This window comes from Mobula hypostoma, chromosome 4 (genome assembly GCF_963921235.1).
Source record: "Mobula hypostoma chromosome 4, sMobHyp1.1, whole genome shotgun sequence".
Taxonomy (NCBI): domain Eukaryota; kingdom Metazoa; phylum Chordata; class Chondrichthyes; order Myliobatiformes; family Myliobatidae; genus Mobula; species Mobula hypostoma.
This window is the reverse complement of record NC_086100.1, coordinates 14,034,386-14,043,469: the sequence shown is the minus strand read 5'-3', so window position 1 is coordinate 14,043,469 and position 9,084 is coordinate 14,034,386. Positions and strand designations below refer to the sequence as shown.

The following is a 9,084-nucleotide window of genomic DNA, read 5'->3' as shown; positions in this document are numbered from 1 at the left end:
ATTATCCCCCTCGACCCATTCTCTTGCCTTCTCCCCATAACACTTGACTTCCTTACTAACTAAGAACCTATCAACCTTTGCTTTAAATAGACCCAATGACTTGACAATCCTTTTTCTCCCTCTGTCCCTCTCACTGTACCCCTTGCCCATCCTCTGGGTTTTCCCCCCTTCCCCTTTTCTTTCTCCTTGGGCCTCCTGTCCCATGATCCTCTACTTGCCAATCACCTGTCCAGCTCTTGGCTCCATCCCTCCCCCTCCTGTCTTCTCCTATCATTTCGGATCTCCCCCTCCCCCTCCCACTTTCAAATCCCTTACTCACTCTTCCTTCAGTTAGTCCTGACGAAGGGTCTCGGCCTGAAACGTCGACTGTACCTCTTCCTACAGATGCTGCCTGGCCTGCTGCGTTCACCAGCAACCTTGATGTGTGTTGCTTGAAATTCCAGCATCTGCAGATTTCCTCGTGTTTGCAATGACTTGACCTCCGCAACTGTCTGTAGCTATGAGTTCCACAAATTCACCACCTAAAGAGATTCCTCGTCATCCCTTTCAAAGTGACATCCCCTGAATCATCTAAACCCCAAAGCCATCAAACATTCTCATACATTAACCCTTTCATTCCTGGGATAATTCTCATGAATCTCCTTTGGACAACTTCCAATGCCAGCACATCTTTTCTTAAATAAGGGCTCCACAATATTCCAAGTGTGGCCTGATTAATATTGAATTGAACTGAATTGAATTGACATTATTACTTACATCCTTCACATACATGAAAAATAAAAATCTTTACATTACATCTCCATCTAAATGTGCAATGTGCAATTTATAGTAATTTGTAATAAATAGTACGTACAACAGGACAGTCAATATAACATAGAAATACAATTGTATCAGCGTGAATTAATCAGTCAGGTGACCTGGTGGAAGAAGCTGTCCTGGAGCCTGTTGGTCCTGGCTTTTACGTTGCGATACCGTTTCCCGGATGGTAGCAGCTGGAACAGTTTGTGGTTGGGGTGACTCGGGTCCCCAATGATCTTTCGGACCCTTTTTACACACCTGTCTCTGTAAATGTCCTGAATAGTGGGAAGTTCACACCAACAGATGTGCTGGGCTGTCCACACCACTCTCTGCAGAGTCCTGCAATTGAGTGAATTACAGTTCCCATACCAGGCAGTGATGCAGCCAGCCAGGATGCTCTCAATTGTCCCCCTGTAGAAAGTTCTTAGAATTTGGTGGGTCATACCAAACTTCTTCAACTGTCTGAGGTGAAAGAGGCGCTGTTGTGCTTTATTTGCCACACAGCCAATATGGATAGACCACGTGAGATCCTCCGTGATGTGTATGCCAAGGAACTTACAGCTGTTCACCCTCTCAACCCCAAACCCATTGATGTCAATAGGGATTAGCCTGTCTCCATTCCTCCTGTAGTCCACAACCAGCTCCTTTGTTTTGTGACATTGAGGGAAAGGTTGTTTCCTTGACACCACCGTGTCAGGGTGATGACTTCCTCTCTGTAGGCTGCCTCGTTATTATTTGAGATTAGGCCAATCAGCATAGGATTGTCAGTAAATTTAATTAGCAAATTGGAGCTGTGGGTGGCGACATAGTCATGGGTATACAGAGAGTAAAGGAGGGGGCTTAGGACATAGCCCTGAGGGGCACCTGTGTTGAGGGTCAGAGGGGCAGAGGTGAGGGAGACCACTATTACCACCTGCCAGTGATCAGACAGGAAGTCCAGGATCCAGCTGCACAAGGCTGGGTGAAGGCCAAGGTCTCTGAGCTTCTTGTCCTGGAGGGAATTATGGTGTTGAATGCTGAACTGCAGTCCAAGAACAGCATTCTCACATGAACATCCTTAACATCCTTCTCCAGATGTATAAGGATGGAGTATTGAGCTGTGGCTATTGCATCATCTGTCGATTGGTTGTGTCGGCAGGTGAATCGTAGGGGATCCAACGTGGGTGGTAGCAAGCTGCAGATGTAATCCTTGACCAGCCTCTCAAAACATTTGCTTATTATTGAGGTGAGTGTGACAGGACTCCGGTCAGTCAGAAATGTTATCAATGGTGGATATTTTGAAGCAGAAGGGCACTCTACACTGGGAGAGGGAGAGATTAAAAATGTCTGTAAACACACCTACCAGTGTGCTCCGAGTACCCGCCCTGGGATGCCGCCAGGTCCCGCAGTCTTGCCACTGTCCACTTGTTGGAAACACTTGTGTACTTCAGCCTCAGAAATGACCAAGGTGCCGGTCGCATTGGCAACTCTCCTCAGGGGCTCAGGGTTGGCGACATTGAACCAAGCTTAACAAAGATCTAGCTCATCTGGGAGAGAGGCGGCGATGTTGGAAACACCACTCATAAAGCCTCAACATGACATCTTTGCTTTTATTTTTCTAGTTTTCTCAAATTCAATGTTCACAGAGAAGACACAGAGGAGCAACCGTTTAGGTCACGGCCCCGCAGTTGCTGCGACCTCGGATGTTTGATCCTGACTTCGGGTGTTGTCTGTGTGGAATTTGCATGTTCTCCTCGTGACCTGGAGGATTCCACTAGTTTTCTGCTGCATCACAAAGATCAAAGTTCAAAGTTCAAAATAAATAGAAACATAGAAACATAGAAAATAGGTGCAGGAGTAGGCCATTCGGCCCTTCGAGCCTGCACCGCCATTCAGTATGATCATGGCTGATCATCCAACTCAGAACCCTGTACCGGCCTTCTCTCCATACCTCTGATCCCTTTAGCCACAAGGGCCATATTTAACTCCCTCTTAAATATAGCCAATGAACTAGCCTCAACTGTTTCCTGTGGCAGAGAATTCCACAGATTCACCACTCTGTGTGTGAAGAAATTTTTCCTAATCTCGGTCCTAAAAGGCTTCCCCTTTATCCTTAAACTGTGACCCCTCGTTCTGGACTTCCCCAACATCGGGAACAATCTTCCTGCATCTAGCCTGTCCAATTCCTTTAGAATTTTATACGTTTCAATAAGATCCCCCCTCAATCTTCTAAATTCCAGAGAGTATAAGCCTAGATGATCCAGTCTTTCATCATATGAAAGTCCTGCCATCCCAGGAATCAATCTGGTGAAATATATTATCAGAGTATATATGTGTTGCCATATACGATATTGAGTTTCATTTTCTTGCAGGCATTTACTAGGAAAAGAAAGATATGTTATAGAGCTTACAAGAAACTATGCATGAAGATGCAAAGACTGACAAACACTGTAAAAGAAGAGAAATTGTGGAAATAAATAAATATACTGAGAACATAAGTTATAGTGAGAAAATGAGTCTGCTGGTTGTGGAATCAGTTCAGCTTTGAGGTGAGTAAAGTCACCCTCACTGTTTCTGGAGCCTGATGGTTGCAGGATAAGGCCTGTTCCTGAGCCTGGTGGTGTGGGACCTGACACCAGACTTCTAACAGTGCACACTGAAGGGTTTCAGAGCTGGCTGCATCACGACTTGGTATGGAGCACAATGCCCAGGAATGGCAACGTCTACAGAAGGTGTTGATACAGCCCAATCCGACACAGGAGAGCCGTCCCCGCCATTATGTACATCTACAAGGGGCACTGGCACATCATCAAGGACCCCCACCATCCCGACCATGCTCTCTTCACATTGCCCCCATTGGGCAGGAGGTACAGAAGCCGAATAGAATCAGGTTTAATATCACCTGCATATGTCGTAAAACTTATTGTTTTGCAGCGGGACATTGCAATACTTAATAATAAAAAATACAAATTACAATAAGAAATGATATCTTAAAAATAAATAGGTAGTGCAAAAAGAGCAAATAAAAAAAAAATATACTAAGGTGGTACACAAGGCTTCATTGTCCATTCAGAAACCTGATGGCGAAGGGGAAGAAGCTGTTCCTGAAACATTGAGTGTGTGTCCTCGGGATCTTGTACCTCCTCCTTGATGATAGCAATGAGAACGGGGCATGTCCTGGGTTTTGGGTTCCTTTGCGATGGATGCTGCCTTTCTGAGGTATCACCTTTTGAAGGTGTCCTCGATACTGGGGAGGCCAGTGCCCATGATGGAGCTGGCTGTGTTTGCAACTTTCCGCAGCTTACTCTGATCCTGTGCAGTGGCCCCTCTACACTAGACGGTGATGCAACCAGTTAGAATGCGCTCTATTGTAAATCTGTAGAGATTTGCGACAGTCTTTGATGGTACACCATGTCTCATCAAACTTCTGATAAATATACCCATTGTCGTGACTGCTATGTAATTACATCAATATATCAGACTCAGGATAGATCTTCAGAGATATTGACACCCATTAAACATAGAACATAGAATAGTACAGCACAGTACAGGCCCTTCAGCCCACAATGTTGTGCCGACCCTCAAACCCTGCCTCCCATATAACCCCCCACCTTAAATTCCTCCATATACCTGTCTAGTAGTCTCTTAAACTTCACTAGTGTATCTGCCTCCACCACTGACTCAGGCAGTGCATTCCACACACCAACCACTCTCTGAGTAAAAAACCTTCCTCTAATATCCCCCTTGAACTTCCCAGCCCTTACCTTAAAGCCATGTCCTCTTGTATTGAGCAGTGGTGCCCTGGGGAAGAGGTGCTGGCTATCCACTCTATCTATTCCTCTTATTGAAACTAACTTAAAACTGCTCAACGTTTCTACTGCTGATTCCTCGATTGGGACTGGTATGTGTTCCCTCAACTTTCCATTTCCAGAGTAGAGCAGCGGGCTAAGCATGCATCCTTGAGGTGCGCCACTGTTGATTGTCAGCAAGGAGGGGATGTTATTTCTGATCTGCACTGACTATGGTCTCCCGATAAGGAAGTCAAGGATCCAGCTGCAGAGAAGGGTACGGAGGCTCAGGTTTTGGGCCTTGTTGATTAGTACCGAAGGTATTATGGTGTTGAATGTTGAGTTGTAATCAATATACAGACACCTGACTTAGGTGTTGCTATTGTCCAGGTGATTCAAGGCAGAGTGGAGAGCCAGGGAGGTTGCATCTGCTGTAGAGCTATTGTAGTCAAATTGCAGTGGGTCCAAGTCCTTGCTTGGGCAGGAGTTGATTCTAGCCATGACTAACCTCTCAAAGCAGTTCATCACAGTAGACGTGAGCGCAACTGGGCGTTAGTCATTGTGGCAGCTCGCCCTGCTCTTCTTGGGCACTGGTGTGATTATCGCCCTTGTGAACCTCAAACTGCATCAGTGAGAGATTGAAGATGTCCTTGAACACTCCCATCAGTTGGTTGGCATGGGTTTTTAGTGGAAAAAAGTTCTATTATGTTTAATCTCAGTGAAAAAAAATCTATTATATTCTATATTCTCAGTATTATGTTTTTATTTGCACGACTTGTCTTCTTTTGCACATTAGTCTTTGGTCAGTCTTTCTTTAGGTATAGATTTTCATAAATTGTGTTGTGTTTCTTTATTTTTCTGTAAATGCCTGCAAGAAAATGAATCTCAATGTAGTATATGGTAACTTATATGTACTTTGATACAGATAGATCTATCTATCTATCTATTTACTTTGACTTGACATTGACTTTGGTGTGGGGACCAAGGCTTCGGTACCTCCTGCCCGATGGTAGAAATGAGAAGCCTGGATGGTGGGGGTCTTCGATGATGGATGCTGTTTTCTTGTGGCAGCGCTCCTTGTAAGTGTGCTCAATGGTGAAGACGGCTTGGCCTGTGATAAACTGGGCTGAGATTTCACTTTTTGTTTAACGTAACATTAACATGCTGGAGGAACTCATGAACTAGTCAAACCTTCAAAGAAAAGGAGTAGAGAGGAAATAGATTGAAACACTACAAACCTAATCCCCAAGTGGTCTAAACGAAATCTAAGAACTAGGCCGAAGAATAGATCCTACTCCTCAAATGGTCAAAACTAAGTCTAATAACTGGGCCTGAAAGTACTGATTGCGCATGGCCAAGTGGTTAATGCATCGGTCTAGTGATCTGAAGGTCGCTAGTTCAAGCCTCAGCTGAGGCGGCGTGTTGTGTCCTTGAGCAAGGCACTGAACCACACACTGCTCTGCGACGACACTGGTGCCAAGCTGTATGGGTCCTAGTACCCTTCCCTTGGACAACATCGGTGGCGTGGAGAGGGGAGACTTGCAGCCTGGGCAGCTGCCGGTCTTCCATACAACCTTGCCCAGGCCTGCACCCTGGAAGCCTTCCAGGGCGCAAATCCATGGTCTCATGAGACCATCGAGACTAATGTATTAAAGTACTGATTAGATACGGTTACGATTATGGTTATAAGGCTACGGTTACCTTATAACGTATCTGGAGAATGCACCCTAACAGGTGTATGTAACAAGCAAGGGTCTACAAAATGAGTGTACTGAGAATGGATTATTCCCTATTTATTCAATAGGGACTCCCGCATATCCAGATACAAAAGAAATCACCGAAAACTACCACAAAGTAGGGAAGGTACGTCTCCTTTGAACTCATGTACTGCTCCGTACATCCCCGACTACAAATCCCCATAAGGTACCCCAACTCATGGGGCACCTCACCCCAACCCACAGGTAGACGTACAGGTTGTGATGCTCCAGAACAACTGCTCCCCAAGCAGGCCAGACAGAAACCTTCCCCACAGGCTTGCAGGCTTTTCCCCCTTTGGTTGGGTGAGACTCGAACTGGAGGTCATAGGTTAAAGGTTGAAAGCTGAAACATTTAGGGGGAACTTCTTCAGTCAGAGGATGGTGTGAGTGTGGAATGAGCTGGTAAATGCGAGTAAATTTGGATAGGTTCATGAATGAGAGAGGTATGTTATGGAAGGATGTGCTCTGGGTGGAGGTAGGTGGGAGCAGCTCAGCATGAATTAGATGGGCCAAAGGGCCAGTTTCTGTGCTGTAATCTCCCATGACTCTATGACCCAATGAATTCCTTCAGCATTGTGTTTAATGCTCCACATTCCAGGCGTCTCTTGTGACTCTATATGTTGGATTTTATTATGTTTTATTGATTTATTGATGCAGTATGGCACAGGCCCCTCCAGGCCAGTGAGTGGCACCACACTGCCACCCAGCTATCTAACACCAGCATAATCAGAAGGCAACTTACTAAACAGTACGTTTTGGACTGTGGGAGGAAACCAGAGCACCCAGAGGAAACCCATGTGTTCATGATGAGAACGTACAAACTCCACACAGACAATACCGGAACTGAAATCCGAACTCAGAACGCCCTGAACTGTAACAGCACTGTGCTAACCGCTATGCTACCGAGTCGCACGCTCATCTGGCTACGTGGGATCTTGCTGTGTACACATTGGCCTCTGCGAGTCCTTCTTTACAACGTTGTTTAATCTGTAGACTTAGTTGTGAAGTTCATTTGAGCACTGGGAGAAAAAGCTCGTCTTTCCTGGTCTCTCTGCAGTTTGGCCCGATGGCCTGCAGAGGGAGCCCAGAGCCCTGATTTCCAATGGCCCGCAGGTGGAGACAGGCAACGGTGTTGAGAAGCTGCAGGTAGACAGGCACAAGGATTTTTACACAGCGTCATCAGGCGTGAATCATCCCTTGCAAACCAAGCCAAATGTATGCAAATCCCCTCCATTTCTTAAGCACAAGTACATGTACTAGGTGCTTAGGGAGGTTTGGTATGTTCCCAAAGCAAATTTCTATAGACGTACCGTGGAGAACATTGTGACTGGTTGCATCACCGTCTGGTATGCAGACAGTGGAGGATCAGAAAAAAAAATCTGCAGAAGATTGTAGGCTCAGCCAGTTCCATCATGAGCGTTAGCCCAGTGGGTCCCCAACCCACCAGGCCGCAAAGCATGTGCTACCGGGCCGCAAGGAGACAATATGATTTGGCAATATGAAATAATGTGAGTCAGTTGCACCTTTTGTCATTCCCTGTCACGCACTGTTGAACTTGAAATAACCTGCCAAATCATACCAAATACACGGAAAACCTAAAATAACACTAACGTATAGTAAAAGCAGGAATGGTATGATAAATACACAGCCTATATAAAGTAGAAATAATGTATGTACAGCGTAGTTTCACTTAACAGAATCGGGAAGATTAAGCCAAAACCGATTTGTAGAAAAAAATCGGCACGTACACGCATGCGCACGTCATGTATGCACACGTCACACATGCACACACAGGCGCCCACGCAAGGCTTCATGGTCATGGTAGTCTTTCTCGGGGTAAACACAAGTGTCCCATATTTGACTGCTACTTTTGTCCTTTATTTGGGAGTGAGAAAGTTGGCAACCCTACTTGAACACCACCCCCACCCCCCCCCCCCCGGCCGGTCCGCAAGAATATTGTCGATATTAAACCGGTCCGCGGTGCAAAAAAGGTTGGGGACCCCTGCTTTGGCCTACCCAGCATCGAGGACATCTTCAAAAGGCAGTACCTCAAGAGGGTGACATCCATCACGATGAACCCTGACCACCAGGAGGTGCAGGAGCCTGACGGCAGCACACTCGACATCTTAGGAACAACTTCTTCCACTCCACCGTCAGGTTTATAAATGGTCCTTGAACTCATGAACACAACCTCACTATTCTGCTCACTTCTTGCACAATTCATTCATTATAACGCAAACAACAGGAATTCTGCAGATGCTGGAAATTCAAGCAACACACATCAAAGTTGCTGGTGAACGCAGCAGGCCAGGCAGCATCTATAGGAAGAGGCGCAGTCGACGTTTCAGGCCGAGACCCTTCGTCAGGACTAACTGAAGGAAGAGTGAGTAAGGGATTTGAAAGCTGGAGGGGGAGGGGGAGATGCAAAATGATAGGAGAAGACAGGAGGGGGAGGGATGGAGCCAAGAGCTGGACAGGTGATAGGCAGAAGGGGATACGAGAGGATCATGGGACAGGAGGTCCGGGAAGAAAGACGGGGGGGGGGGTGACCCAGAGGATGGGCAAGAGGTATATTCAGAGGGACAGAGGGAGAAAAAGGAGAGTGAGAGAAAGAATGTGTGCATTAAAAAGAGTAACAGATGGGGTACGAGGGGGAGGTGGGGCCTAGCGGAAGTTAGAGAAGTCAATGTTCATGCCATCAGGTTGGAGGCTACCCATACGGAATATAAGGTGTTGTTCCTCCAACCTGAGTGTGGCTTCAT

The 9,084-nt window shown here is 46.3% G+C and overlaps 1 long non-coding RNA gene across 1 annotated transcript in view; it reads left to right on the top strand.

Annotated features, from left to right (window-relative positions):
- Positions 1-3,773, top strand: part of LOC134344719 (uncharacterized) — a 7,593-nt gene extending 3,820 nt beyond the window's left edge. Inside the window, exons 2-3 of the long non-coding RNA XR_010017496.1 lie at positions 1,937-2,023; positions 2,400-3,773. This is a non-coding gene — a long non-coding RNA (uncharacterized LOC134344719). The remainder of the gene's footprint in view (positions 1-1,936; positions 2,024-2,399) is intronic.
- The last annotated feature ends 5,311 nt before the right edge of the window (positions 3,774-9,084 follow it).